This window comes from Lactuca serriola, chromosome 9 (assembly GCF_051521515.1).
Source record: "Lactuca serriola cultivar US96UC23 chromosome 9, Lser_US96UC23_V15, whole genome shotgun sequence".
NCBI lineage: Eukaryota > Viridiplantae > Streptophyta > Magnoliopsida > Asterales > Asteraceae > Lactuca > Lactuca serriola.
The window spans coordinates 67582556-67598803 of record NC_136416.1 but is presented as its reverse complement, the minus strand read 5'-3'; the positions used below and the strand labels follow the sequence as shown (position 1 = coordinate 67598803).

Below are 16248 nucleotides of genomic sequence, written 5' to 3'. Positions count from 1 at the left end.
TCAGCAAGCAGAATCGCTAAAATCAGGGGGCAAATCAGGTCACAATATTAATGGGTTTTACTCATATACTAATCCTAAGCACAAAGCATCAACATTCCAAGGCTATTACGGGAATTTTAAGAAATAAATTCGACATTTCATCTAACTAACAAACCCTAACCCTAAGTTCAACTATTAGAGAAGAATTAAACTTAATAATTAAGAATCATTACCTTAGGTTGAAGTATTAGGTAAGCAAAAACGAAATTTGAGTTTTGTCGGCCAAAATCGAAGCAAGGGGGACCAGATCTCTTGTTTCACTTCGTGAAGAATAAACAAAGAGGTCAAACTGATTCTTATCCCTTTATTTTGTGGTCCCGTGTTTTTCAAAACTCACTTCGTGAGTCCTTAAGGATTCACGTCGTGAGTCCTGTCTGGGTTTAATGTTGGGTCGTGCATTCCTCATCAAAAATGGATTAGTCTTGGGCCAATTAGTTTAATAGAGAATGGGCTGATACGCATCAATGCTATATTATCTGGTTTATTCAGAATTCACGTCATGAGTCCTTAACTTTTCACGTCATGAATCCTATACGAATTTTTTTTTATTAAGTCAAGTTTGTCTATTAACTAAATTCTTAATTATCACTTCATTTTTAGGGACCCCACACTCAGTGTTTAATTATTAATAAAGCGAGTTGGATGATATGATCTATGTTTCTAAGACTAAAATGCAAAAAATAAAAAGAAAAGAAAAAAATTGCAAAGCAAACTCGGGTTGCCTCCCGAGAAGCGCTTCTTTTTCTTGGAGTCATGAGTCGGACTCCTCGCCTCCTACGTTGAGTCATCCGAAGAATCCACCACTAGGATCTTTTGTTCCTTGAAACGCCTCTTGTAAGCTTGAGATCGTCTTTTTCGAATTTTTCTTTTTAGCCTTGCCCTCGTCTTCATCAAGCTTGCGTTTTGTCCCTTTAGTCTTTACCTTACACTCCATAACATCCTTTTCTTCTTTCACCACTGGATTTGTTACTTTTGATGTAACCTACTCTTCATCACTCGTCATCTCATCATCTTCCTTGCTCACCCAAGAAGTTGGACTCGTGTAGGCAATGACTTCAACTAAACATGGAACAAATGCTCTTGGTTTTGTTCTTTTAACTTGTTGAATTGTTGTGATTTCTTCTTCCATGAGCTTCTCTAATTCTTCAAGTTCATTATCATCATCAATGTTGAAAACCTCTTCTTGAGCATGATTCCCTTGAAAGCCATCTTCTATCCCAAAAATTTCCTTTTCATTACCAACCCTCAAGGTGAGCTTAGACTCCCGAATATCAACAAGAGCTCCAGCAGTGTTTAATAGCGGGTGACCAAGAATAATCGGTACATTGGGATCTGGTTTCATGTCAAATACCACAAAGTCTATTGGAAAAACAAATTTCCTAATTTTTACTAAAATATCTTCCACAATGCCCCGGGGTTATGTCACTGAACGGTTCGCCATGTGAATAGTCATCCTTGTAGCTTTCAACTTCTGAATATCCAACTTCTGATAAAATGAATAAGGCATCAAATTTATGCTAGCCCCAAAATTGGCTAAAGCATAAACCTTCATGTTGTTCCCAAACTCACATGGAAGAGTGAGGCGTCCATGATCCCCCATCTTCTTAGGTATTTCCCCCAACACCGCTTTTGAGCTTTGCTCATTTAGGATCAGTTTAGAATTCTCCTTTAATTGGTGACGAGTGTCTAATAAATCTTGTAAGAACTTAGTATAATCTGGAATTTTCGCAAGTGAATCAATAAAAGGAGTATTAATAGGAATACCCTTTAATTGTTTGATAAACTCCAGATGTTCTCTCTCTAGTGGACTGAGATTAGCTCTGGATGGGAATGGAAAAGGTGGTTCATAAGTTGGAACAAATACGGAATTCTTCTGTTCAGACTGAACCCACGACGTGAGCACAGCAGGCTCACGTCGTGAACTGGGTGTTCCAGCAGCTTCTTTATTTTCGAGATTTGGCTTCTTTGGCTCTAGATCGGGTTGTTGTGGCTCCACTTCTAATGCTTCTAGGAACTCAGAGATGGCCTCTTTTTAGTATCTATGGCCATTACATGAGACTGAGTTTTGTTTTCAGGATTTTTCGGGAACATCTTCTCATTAACCAAAGTGGTAAGTCGACCAAGTTGTACTTCAAGGTTATTGATGGAGGCTTGCTGATTCTTTATTAATGCTTGCTGATCTATCATCATTGCATGATGATTCTTCATTATAGTTCTTTGTTCTTCCATTGCAGAGTCAGTAGCATCATGTCTTTTTTATGAAGCTTCCATGAATTTCATCAACATGGTCTCTAATTCTGATTTCTTCTCAACTGGTGGTTGCTCTCTTTGGTAGAAGCCCCGGCCAATTTGCCTAAATTTCTATTCTTTTTGCTTCTTGTATTCTTCGTAAGGCAGCCATTCCTTCTTTGGTTTTCTCCAATCTTCTTCATACTTGTCCCCACTTGAGTAGCATACTTGAGCTTTCTTGTTCCTATATTCATCCATATTGCAATCCTTTGTCAAGTGTGGGCCACTACATCTCTCGCAACTAACTCGAATTGCATGAATTGATTGGTCCATTTGAGTCAACCTCCTATCCATAGTGCTAAGCACTGCCATCACAACAGCCATCTCTTCAGTTTGTGTACCCCCACCGCCTTTTATTCCATCACACCCTGGGTTGTGATACTCACGAGAATGCCTTGAAAACTCTTCGATCAGCTCCTTGGCCTGATTTGGGTTCTTCTTCGTTAGTGGTCCTTGCGAATCAAGGAGTTGTTTAGTCATGACATTCCCCCCATCATAGAATATTGACATCTCCTGCTGAATATTGAGGTCATGTTGAGGACAATTCCTTAACAACCCCTTGTAACATTCCGAGGCCTCGTATAATGACTCCCCCGGATTTTGCTCAAAGTTGGCAATTGCCTTCTTGAGTTTAGAGATTTTGGAGGGTGGACAAAACTGATCTAGGAATCTCTCATGCAACTGGGCCCATGTGGTGATCGTACCAGGTGGGAGTGCCTTTAACCAGTCTTTTGCTGCTCCCTTGAAAGTGACTGGTAGAATCCTTAGCAAAGCTGTCTCCCTTGGGATATTGGGAGTATTAAAATAATCCGCAATATCATTCACCTCGTCTAAGTGTTTGAAAGCATCCTCGTGATCTTTCCCGTAAAATGGGATATCCTTAAGTGCAGTAAGGATATGTCCCTTCAACTCAAACGTGACATTGGCAGGAATCGTAGGATGTACTAAACCCGGCCCCACATCATCTCGAATGCGCTTCTTGTAGTCCCTCATGGCCATCTCATCAATGTTTGCCATCTCGTTCTCCAGCTCGTTCTCGGGCTCATTAGTATGTAATTCAAATTCAGGCTCAGTATCGTACTCGAACTTGGCTTGGACGGGTATTTGATCTAAGTGTTCAAGCTTGCTCTTGTTCTTTGAAGATGAACTTGACTCCTCCGTTTTCTTCCCTGACTTCCTTGGAAAGGATGATTTTAGTTCTTGTAAGGGTGTCTTCTTTGGTGTTTGATCTTCTTTCACGCTCTTATCCTTCTTTTTGTGAAGTGTAGACTCAGGATCTTCAAGTGGTGGCACCAAAGGTGTGTTGGATCCTCTGGTCATGAACTCCTGCAAAACAATCAAAGTAAAAAAAATGTAAAACTGAACAAAAACTAAAAAAATTACCTACTAACAGTCCACCACGACGTGGTACAAGTTACCACCTCGTGTTGTCGCAGAAAAAGTAACAGAAAAAAAAAACGCAGAAAAAAAAACTAAACTCACGACGTGAACTTAAGGTTCACGACGTGATCCTAGTACTTACTAAAAAAAACTAAACTGCAAAAGTAACTTTTTGCAGGTTTTACCCCACAAAAAGGATCGATCAATTTAAAGCAAACAAACTAATAATTAACTACGCCGTTCCCCGGCAACGGCGCCAAAAACTTGATGTGCACGATAGTACCCACTAATTTTATAATTTATAACCTAACTAACTAACTAACTAAAATGCAACTAGGCAGTGTACCTAGTCGAATTATAGATTAATTTGGTAAGTCGGGTGTCGGTCACAGGGAACGGTGTTGACTAATTAATTTATTTACTACTAAACTAACCTAATTACTAATGTGCTAAAAAGGGGTTTTTATCTGATTTTACAAGATCAGACTAACTTAATTCTTTAACAGAAACTCAATCAATAAACAAAACACTTCTATTAGTTCGAATCCACTTTCACTCAGTGGTTATACATTAGCTATGACTATTACTGTTGGTTACTAATTAAGGAAATAGTAGCAATTTAGTTCTAAATCTACTAATTATTAATCAATTCATGTAAATCTATGTATGGTCATACAATAGTTAACACATAATCAATTATTAAATAAGATTGGAGCCATGAAAGATTGATTAATCAAAACACAATTACAGTCATAATATGAGTTCTCTAGCATAACTTAATTTAATGATTCAATTACTTATCTAAGATTGGTTTGATCTTAGCTCTAATAAACTAGTCTTCACTATATTATTAGGTATTCAAATTCATGCAGATTTGTGTTCACTAACTACACAGAACAAGAATTTAAAGCAGTCAAATAATTAATTGAAGCATGCTAGGTAAAATCAATCAACACAAGCATATCACCAACAAGTAAAGTCAAGTCTAATGCATTAAAACCATGAGTTCCAGCTTCATCTAGCTAACAGAAGCAGCTAGATTTAGCTGGACATACTAACAGCTAAACAAACAAAAACTATAATCAAAGACATGTTTAAGTGTACCAATCTATAAAGCCAAATTATGAACTTCTTCTTCCTTGGTGTTAAAACCAGCTTCCAGAGCTTCTTTTCCTCTGAATTTCGCCTCCAGGAATCCTTCTAAGCCAGCCAAAAGTCTCTCCAATCGTAATGGGTAAAGATATATATATATTCTCTTCCAATTCACCGCTCACGTCGTGAGAATTTAAAACTCACGTCGTGAACTCCAGGTAATCGTGATCGTCAAGGATTCCTTCACCCGGATGCTTATCTTCTATCTCTCTTTATTCAAAGGGGTGTTCGTTTGGATGGATCGGTTTGGTCCGATCCAATCAAGTGAATCCAAATTGATTTTGGTTTTCAAAACATCGATCCGAATAGTCCAAACTAAATTTAAATCCAATCCAATCCGATCCAATTACAATTCGGTTGGATTGGTTTTTATAATTCGGTTTTCAAAAGCCGAAACATTTTAAATCGACAAATAATTATAATATTACTAAACTTTACACAAGAAGAAAAAACAAATTACTTAGTTGTGATTTGAAATTTATAAACAACTAATAAGAATATACATTATAGTCAAATATTTTATAGATAGAAAACTTTTGAGTGAAAATGCATATTAATGTTTTTCTATCGGGCGAAACGTTCCTATTTGAAAAAATAAATTATAAAATTGATAAATAACTATAGATATATATTATAAATAGATAAATAATAAATGTTTATTCGGTTTTTTTGGACTATTCGGTTCTTATTTTATAAACCAAAATCAATCCGAAATCCAAAATAATAATTTGGTTTTGTTGTAAACCAATCCGAATATCCGAACCAAATAGTCTCATCCAAATTGTCCAATTGGATAATTCGGTTTTATCCGAATAGTGAACAGTTCTATTTATTCACATCGTGAACCATCAAATGTTCACGTCGTGAGGACGTCTTTTTTGGGTGTTTTTCTTGTCTTTCAAGCCTTCAGCCTCCAAAGTTCCATCCTTTAACGCTTTTAGTCCCTTTTCTTCAAAATGTCTTCTTTTTGGCTGGAAAATATAATTTAACCTTATAAGTACCATTATTCTATGAAAATGACCAATATATATATATATATATATATATATATATATATATATATATATATATAAATGTACTTAAATATTGCCTAAAAATATGTATAAATATGGCAATATCAAAATACCCCACACTTAGGCTTTGCTTGCCCTCAAGAAAACCTACTTATTTAAACTCAAACCTTCATCACTAGCATTACATAGAACTATCCAATTCCAGCTCAGCCATTATGCCAAGACCTCAACGCATGCATTTATGTCTAAAATTTTTCCTAAATGACCCCCCATACTTTAAATACTCACAATCTTCATAAACAATTACCGACTTCTTTCGAACAATGTGCAACCCTCTGAATCCATCCTTAGAGAGCTTTTTAACCTCAAGATATTTTTGGTTATGCTGCCCAAGCATACATATTTTTGCTTATGCTTCTGTATTAACGATGACATCCCAAATGTTTTAGAATGAATAAAAATACATTTCTTCGAAAATGCCTTGATAATGTAATTATCATGTTTTTCTAGGAATAAATTCCGCAACGTTTTTCTTAAAAGAGATATTCTGATTTTTATAAAGCATAAACAAAATTGGTCTTTTCTGGCCGTGAAAATGGGGATGTCATATTATGGTTTCGGGTACTTTTGATTCCAAAGGGAAGGGCCCGGCGTGACTGCATTACATCCCCCAGAGATTTCTGCATTGGCTATTTGTGATTTTTACTCTGATGTTGAGATGATATATTCACCTTGATTGGTTTTGGAACAACTCCTTTGTATGAATTATTGTTTTAAAAATGAAAATTTTACTATGAATTTTTGGGATATCACAAGTTGGTATTAGAGCCTTGGTTTAAGAGATTCGGGCACACTCTCGAGTGTGTCTGAACTCAAATTGAGGAATTGGTAATATTTTTGAAGGAAAATTAATTTTCTAAAAATATTTTTATAAAGAAAAAGAGGTGTGATGCATGCAATCAGCCGAGCCCAAGTATGTGATTCCCAGAATACCCATACATAATGTTATGTTATATGTTATAAGAATTTCATGTTAGATTAGGACTAAGGAGCTGCTCAGGATTGCATGATAAAATGCTAGGAGATATGTCTTTATATACCTATTGGTTAAGCTTTTAGAACTGCATGCTAGTATGGATATCTGATGATTTGATAGAATGGCCTGATTAGGTGTTTCACTGGTTTAGATTTCTCTATTCCCTAATGTTTCTTACTTTGTTCTTTATGGGACTCATATTGACGTGAGTTAATTATTTCCTGAATATGTTAAGTTACATGCTACATGGTTAAATAATCTCAAAGTGATTGATTTGGCCCTCGTTTTAGTCTAACCGTTGTAGGGTTGAGTCTTTTAGTCGAAGGATATATAAGCTTTGTTTCATGTAATTGTATTCACAAAGTAGTTAGCCGATATTAGTAGAGGTTCTTCAGCAACTGATGGCAGGGTAGGGTGAGGAACCTAGGAGAGCCTAGGAAGTGTTTTAGTGGGTTTGTATGCGCTGTTTTGCAGGTACTTAGAGTGTCGGTTTGAGAAGGTGACTTAGAGGATCCGAGATGATTCTTGAGGAAAGTATGGATAGGTATGGCAGATATTATTAGGCCTATACTACTGAAAGAACATGACCCATACTTAAATTAAGGAAAGTTGCGAGGATTCTAAGAAGCCTGGAGGACGAGGATTCTTTGGGTATGTTCTGATCATTTATGTGGTTGCTTTTTAGTATATTGATGAGCACTAGTGGAGAAGGCTCGGGTTTAGGTTCAGGCTATGATGTTGAGGCGATTGATGAAAAGATACATGAGCTTGTTATGTCAGAGATCACTCGCAGTATGTTGGATGCGACTCCTGTGATGTTTGGTACCATTAAGGAAGGGGTCATGGAGCTCTTGGATGAGCATCTTGGGGCTTTTCGGGTGGAGATTTCAGTAGGACAGTTAGGGGATCGAACTCAGGCTTGTGCATCCCTAGAGTTCTTCGGGAAGGAGGATCCTATTGCTAGTTCTTGCATCGCGGGATCGAAAGGTGGGATATGCACCATGCCTTCATGGGATCGATTCCATGATTGGATTATTGCTGAGTTTACACATACCTTACAAGAGGATTTGCCAGGCATTATTGATCATATCACTGATAGGTTGGTTGGCAAGTTCGAGAATAAGATTTCAACCATCCAGGAAACTGATGGGATTGTCGAGGTGACTCGGGAGCGGGAGCATGGTATGGATATGCAACTAGGAAATAGGAAGCAGACTCATGATCCGAACCTGCTAACAAAATCTAAGCAACTTGATGTTTCCATGCCTAGTGCTAAAGGCCTGAGGAGCCACGACATTTTTGATGGGTTTTGAGCATAATAAACAATCCCTATATGTGCATGCAAACTGAATTCCTTGTATCTATGTTTTCTCTAATTGAGCATACAAGTATTGAGCATCAAAAGGAAAACCCTAGGTGGTATATACTATTTTTCTAAAATCATAATATACGATAGTTGTAACACCAGTAAAAATAGGTCAACAACAATCACATGTGATTATGTTAATCAAGTAATGTGATTATGTCAAACAAGTAATGTAATAAACTTACTATGTAGTTCATGGAAAATTCTAATACAAATATGAACTTTCATACCTACCTTATAGTATAAATCGAAGTACATGTCCATATGATTCCAAAAATATATATAACGTCTAAATCAGACTTCACGTGAAGAAATTATGATAAACTCTAACACCATAAATCTCTATAATTAGAAGAAGTTAAAATATAGTGAGAGTTAGCTATAGAAATCTAAAATATAGTTTTAGTACTTGGAAATACCTACACGTGGATATAAAGAACGTCAATAACGGAGTTCGTATGCAAAAGTTATGACCTTCCGAAGATGTAGCAGTCTAAGAGCATGACATGTTGCAGAAAACCTAATCAGCCATGCTCCACGACGTGGACATAAAGGTAACGACATGAATGTGATCTAGGAAACTTCTTTAGGCTAGTATGCAGATGGAAATTCTATGGAAGTGAGGTGTTGAAACTCCATGACGTGGACATTAAGGTCACGGCGTGAAGTCAATATCATGACACCTTCTCAAGCTAGGACCCAAATGGCAAGTCTATAAAGTGATGCATCCATCCTCCATGACGTGGACATATATGCCCACCACGTGGACTAGTTTTGGGCAACCTATAAATAGCAAGTTCGACCTTAACACTTCTTACACCTAAATCTTTTCCCTCTATCTCTCACGTTTTCTGAAGGCATTCCACATCCCGAGCCCGACGATCATGAACCGCTGAACGTTTCTAGTTAGATTCCATAAAATCACGCTACTAGGGTGAGTTTTACGGCCCCAATTTTTTTTCGGGGGAAAATGCATGTTAATTATTATATAAAAGTTAATATTATGTTTATATAATAGTATGTTCGTATCAACATAGATAGTTATTGTAACAGCCCGGATTCCCAGGTATTGTTCATTTATTTATTTTTGATGATTTGTGAGGAGACTCGGCGAGTTGGAGCCTAGACTCGCCGAGTATGATCGCGGATTTGGACGCGGGTTCGTGCCTGGACTCGGCGAGTCCAAGGAATGGACTCGGCGAGTCCGCGCTGTTTAATGAAACCCTAATTTCTCGGGTTTAGGGGCCTATTTAAAGGGCCTTATGGCCATCATTTGTGCTCACCAGTCCCCAGAGTGAAACCCTAGTCAGCTTGAGCGTTTGGAGTAAGTCAAGGAGCCATTATTGCCCTTGGAGGTGTTATCTAGCAAGGGAAAGGAAGAAATAGCCAAGGGGAAACAAGAGGATCAACTTCCTGAAGATTTGAGGTCCAGAACATCACGTTTGAGGTACTAGTTTCGAACCATTCTCTGTTATGTTGATGTTCATGTTGATTTAGGGCTTATTGAGCCCTTTTATGGCTAGATCTAGTGCTTCCTTGGTCCCTTAAGCGAGTTAGGTTCTGGATCTGGACCCTTGGAGGTCCAGAATGTCCCTTTGTCCAAGCTTTTTATGAATCCATGGGGGTTTTGGATTGGGGTCTTTGTGCTTGAGGTCAAAACACCATTTATGAGTCATGGGGTGTGTTTTGAGCGCCAAGACATGAGCTTTACGTGATGAATGTGCTTGGGAGGGCCAGATCTATGAGTTGTTGGAGCGGATCTGACCTCAGAAGTGAGATTGAGTTGGTGCATGGCATGGACTCGCCGAGTCCGAAGAACAGACTCGGCGAGTAGCATGAAGTTTGTCCTTAACCACTCAGCGAGTGGTCTTGCCGAGTTAAGAGTCGACTCAGTGAGTCAGGGAGAGTTAGAGAGGGTTGACAGGTGGACTGAGTCGAGCTGGAACTCGCCGAGTTGTTCTTGAGACTCGGCGAGTTGAGTCGTGGTGGCCCCGCGATTCATGCCAGGTGGAACTCGTTGAGTCAGAGGAGTACTCGATGAGTTAAAAGAGAATCCTAGAGAGTTGGTGAACACGTATAGACTCGCCGAGTCGCTCTAGTGCACTCGCCGAGTCCAATCAAAGTTAACCGTTGACCGTTGACCGTTGACCAGAGTTGACCAGTGTTGACTTGATGGGGGTAGTCAACCCTAGTTGAGAAAGTGTTAATTAGAGGTATATTGTGTTATAGGAGGATTATAGCTCGGAGGATCGAGCGCAAGTGACTTTTGGGATTTGCGAGTTATCGAGATACGCGAGGTGAGTCTTCTCACTATACTTTACCTTAAGTAGGTAATCAGAGTTATGTGACAGAGTATTTGTATGCTATATGTATGTGATGTGTTGTACTGCATTATTTCTATGTGATTTATGTTGTGCATGTTTATAGAGTTGGAACCGAAAGGTTCACAGAGTTAGAACCAGAGGGTTCACAGAGTAGGGTCCACGGACCCACAGAGTTATAGCCTCGAGTGGCTAATATGTGTTATGCGTGGTATTTTGGGGAACTCACTAAGCTTTGTGCTTACATAGTTAGTGTGGTTTGTTTCAGGTACTAGTGATGACCGTGGGAAGGCGCCGGCTTGATCTGTACACACGCATGGGATTTTTATGATATGTGATCTTGGGATTTTGTATGATGTGAATTGGAGTTTTAAACTTGATGTTTTATGAAAATTAAATGAAAAATATTTTTATATTTTGCGAAAAATTATTTTGAAATTCACGGTGTTACAAGTTGGTATCAGAGCCTTGGTTTGAGGGATTCGAGTACACCTTCGGGAGTATTTGAACTCAAACTGAGGATTTGAGAAGTATTTTCAAAAATAGTAAACGATTTTGGAAAAACGCAGAGCAGAGTGTATGTACGATCGGTCCGCGCCCGAACGGTGATTTCCCAAAATACCCTCATTTTATGTGATATTGATATTGATATGATGTATTCGCATGCTAGAGTAGGCTAGGTATTCCTATTAGGACTAGAGTGGCCTGATTTGTGATGCCTTAGCCTAGGAAGAGGTGAGCTGCTATGAGATGCTTGAGAGTGAGTAGGTAGCAGCGAGGGGCTTATGAGAGATCTATTAGAGAGTGGCCTATGCATGACAGAGTACTTGGAATTTGGGATCCGAAGAGGAGGACTTGGGGTGTATTCTGATACGGTGCAGACACTAGTATTGGGCCCGTACTACTTAAAGCACCGGAGTGGTGTACAACCCAAGTAAGAATCTTTGGAATACCAAGGATCAAGGAAGAATGAGTTGTCGAGTGTGAGTATGCTTGAATGGGTTCTAATTTATCGTATGTTGTATTTCAGAGGTAGATCATGGTGAGGACACGTTTGATGCCTGAGAGCAGTGATACAAGTGATGAGGAGATCCGCCGGATCATCCACGAGGAGGTGGCTACGGCCATCAGAGCAGAGATACCAGAGATGTTCGGGTCTATTAAGACCACGCTGATTGAGACCTTTGACGAGCGTTATGCCACTCTTTCTGAGGCTGTTGTTGCAGCGGCCACCGCAGCTGTTGCTGCCGCGAGGCCGCAAGGTGGTGATGTGTTGCTGTTCCAGGAGTTCAACAACACAAAACCGCCAGAGTTTGATGGGACCCAGGACCCGGTGGCAGCTATGAGGTGGATTTCTGACATAGAGGGGTGTTTCTTCACTTGCTCATCTCCTGAGCATTTGAAGGTTCGGTTCGCGCTGAACCAGCTTCGCTTGGGAGCGAAGGACTGGTGGAAGTTTGTGACGGCGCACTTTACGCCTGCTGAGCTTGCGGCAGTGACCTGGGAGAGGTTCACTGCCATTTTCCTGTTGGGTTTTGAGCATTCTAACACTCCTAAGTGTACATGCAACCCTAAATACCTTGGATCTATGTTTTCTCTATTATACATGCAAATAAGAACTTTCCAAGGTATTAGCCTAATCTAGTATACAAAACAATGACTATAGCAAGATAGAATACATACCTCTTTGGTGTAGAAAGTCTTCATGAAGCTTGAGTGCCTAGCCCCAATAGTGTGGAAGCCTCAAATGGAATCACAATCACCAAAACACTTAGAATAACTTGAGAGAATTCTACAACTCATGAAATCGGCTAGCCCTTTCACTTCACACTCTAGTGGCCGATTTTGGTCAAGAATAAGATGCTTATATAGTTAGGGTTACACCATGTAAACCCTAATTGACATGGCCTTTCATTTCCATGATCCATGGGTACAAATACACCATGGAGCATCCATGGACCATCCTATGGGTTTTAACCCAACTTGATTATCCATGGAGCATTAGCCCACTATACAAGTATGGATGATTTACACAATCAACCCATATATTTAATTAGTCTTCTTTCGATCACTTAATTAATCCTAGATTAATTCTTGATCAATACTAATTAAATAATCTTATTATTCTTATTATTAATATACTAGAACTTATAATATATTAATAACCATAAGTGTCTTATTTCTCTCATTATAGTCTATCCAAGTGCATGATGGTATGCAACCCAAATGGACCATGCTGGGTCGGGTCAAGTCTTACCAATTATAGTTATGGACTTAGACATTAATCCAACAGTCTCCCACTTGGATAAGTCTAAAACTATTATTGCGTATGACTTCAGGAACCAACCGGAAATCGTAGCTCTCAAAAGCTTCTGTCGAACTCTGACCTTGTAGATGAACTCTGACCTTTGTCAATGACTTGTCCATTAGATAAGGGATCATATATTCCTCCATTCTAGATATCATCTGGACTGAGACATGGATTATAATCATTCTCTCTGTCCATTTATTGTTTCCCGATTTGCGATTTATGACGACTGACTAATTGAACAAATCAAATCAGTCCTGGCCCGGCCGAGCACTTCCATTTGTCATCATCAAATCATCGAGGGGCCCATAGATATCGCTTTTATCCCGAAGGTAAAAGGAACGGATAAACTTCGACTCATATGGCTTGTTCTACTACTTGTTGAATCATACACAAAGGCACGTTTTATAACACCGAGTTACCGTATGCGTTTACGTGCAATCAATGTACTATCAACTCATAGTAACAACTCATATCTCTAGGTTTGAAGAATATAAGATATTATCGTCTCATGATCACTCGTGATAAAATCCATGAAGTGATTCCAATGAGCGCGGGTTGAATCCAATACTCAGAACTTATGAGCACTCATGAGTGTTGTAGCCCTTTTTCCAACACCTTAGACCTCTACAAGCCAACCCATGACAGTCTTAATTCTTATCTACTTCCAACATATGACCGACTGTGGATGGTTTGAATAACTTAGTCATTCCGAAAGAATAACCCAGTTTATTCGGGAAGTCAAAACATGCAAAATGAAACACAATAATAATTGAATCCAATATGGTATCAACTCTTTGAACATAAATAAAACACCTTTTATTTATCACCATATGATTACATATTATTCATTGTATACTGTTTCAGCTATCAACTTTATTCTTGAATTTAAAACAATAGTTGTCCCATGCTCCAAGCATGTACACTATGTTTTCTTAAACACTAGTCATGCCATACACCAAGTATGCATACTATGTTTGTCTATGATCTTTACTTTGTGAACTAGATCAATTGAACATAACTTCAATGATTCCTTTTTCACACTCCCAAATCCTTACCGCAAATGCAAGAATTCCAAATTCATGCCATTTACTGTAATCTGTTAGATTCTAAACTTATATGCATTGATCCTCTTGTAATGATTATGCACAAAGTCATAAAGACTTGACAACAAACATTACAGAGCATTCCAAAGGAGATCAGTTCCTTGGAAACATCCTTCTTGCATTAAGTTTCCTTAATCTTACACAGATTGAAAATTTTAACTTTGAAACATTTCCAGATTCCATTTTTGACTATCACTTCTGAACAAGAGTTGCCTCCTTACAGATTATGTCAATATGGTCCTTCCAGAATTATCACTATACTTCCAATTGTCCTTGAGTAACCAATCTTTGGTAAACCTTAGATTGTCCTCGACAATTGTTTAATCCTTTTAGTCTTATCCAGTTCTAAACCTTTTCCCTTCTTAATGCCCCAGGCATCTGGAAAATTTTAGAATGGATGAATATAGCACATGTAATCGATCCTATATCCGAAGCATATGGGACACGATTCATGATGTCTCACATAAAGACTAAACCAGTCTTTTGCTATAACATTTCCATTTCAATTTGCCAAGTTCTCATAATTCAGATTATGAAAAGGGATGCCGTAATCACAATCGAATTTTAGAACGCAAATAATGGACCCATATACAGAATTTCCTTATGTTGAGCCATTCCAACATGAAATTCATATATATATATATATATCCTTGACTAAATGATTAAAACCTCACGATCTAAGCTTATAGATTTGAGATGAAGTATAATTTCCTCTCCCTTAATTATAGCAAAACAACCTTTTCAACCCTTGCAACCTCACGAATTGAAACTTTTTGTTTTTCTATAATTAACATTGCTAACTTGCAATACTTATCATAATTATCATGCTCCCACTAACATGATGATTATTAGCATAACACTTATGCTCCCACTAGCTTTGACATGTACCCAGAAATCAGCTGGTCTTCTAGAAATCAATACTTCATTGACTTTCTTACCAAAGTTCAGATTTCTGATACTAGATTGTTTTGATAAGACTTTATCAAAATCATACACCTTCCCTTAGATAGCACACTTGTGAGTCTAAACAATTATGAAGAGGTATGCCGTAATCATAATGGTTAGACCTTTTTGCCACTTCTCACAAGTCCAGGTTAGTGTGCCGGTAAACCACACACGCTCCACTAACGACTTTGAGAATGCAAATATCACAATTTCTATCTAGCTAAAATCTACTTAGTGAAAGTGCTTCCTCACCATCATTTTCATGAATCGGAGAGAAACCTTATGACACTTAGATTTTTAATGGTGTATGTGTTCTTATCCATGTGAATTGTCAAAACCTTAGTCACAGGACAAGGGTAATGACAAATCCAAACTCATATGGACTGAACTCAATCTTAATTTCTTGCCACCTGGCAGCTCAAGGGCCTGCCATTGCTTCCAAGTTGTTGTGCAACAAATTGAGAACTCTAAGAACTCATATGCAAAGCCAACTTTAACTGGAATGGGCACAAAATATGTCAACACGATAGGTTATGAACCTCAAGTTGTGTGCTAGTAAAGAACTTCAGGTTCTATTCTTGATTAGTTCTTGAGACTTTCAAGACCTTAAAGACTCCCACTGTCCTCTTGACCTATAAGACTCCCTTGACAAATATCCAAGAGATAGTGCAGATTCTAATCAAGAAAAACACTTTACCCAATTGGCCTAAGTTGGTCTTTGTTTTATCCAAAACATCACAACTTACCAATTTCAAATGTACAAGAGTAGAAAACTTTTACTCTTACATTTGACAAGTGTTTTAAACCTTCTTTAAGACATGTCACTCAAGTTACAATCTTGGAGTACGACTCTAAAACTTGTATTGGTACGAAGTATGACTCATCTTCTTGATTTAACCATTTCAACAATTCAAGATCCCTCTTCTTAGTCATAATAATGCACTAAGATTTCCTTAGAGAACTAATTGTGCTATGGTTTTTTAATCATTAAGATGATCACAAAACTGATACTAAAGTTCTCTCCCATCTTTTCAGATTTGAGAAACTTTTATCCTTCTGCCTAATTTGATTCTTCTTATTCGCTCTGCGATACATTGGAACCTTTTACAATGTCTCAGAGTTACACTTAAGCTTGTAAGTATAATCATATTTACTGAGCTTTAGTAAACTATGACGAATAGTCTTATCAATCTTTTGTGGTGGACTTAATCAGTGCACAAGAATGTGTACTCGATCCCTTAGTCCATTACTTGACTCACACATCCATGTGAACGAGTAATTAGTCTTAATTTT

General features: G+C 38.2%; 1 non-coding gene across 1 annotated transcript; it reads left to right on the top strand.

The window, feature by feature from the left end:
- Positions 1-2854: 2854 nt before the first annotated feature.
- On the top strand, positions 2855-2961 carry LOC145077552 (small nucleolar RNA R71). The gene has a single exon (XR_013693294.1). It is a non-coding gene; the product is annotated as a small nucleolar RNA R71 (small nucleolar RNA).
- The last annotated feature ends 13287 nt before the right edge of the window (positions 2962-16248 follow it).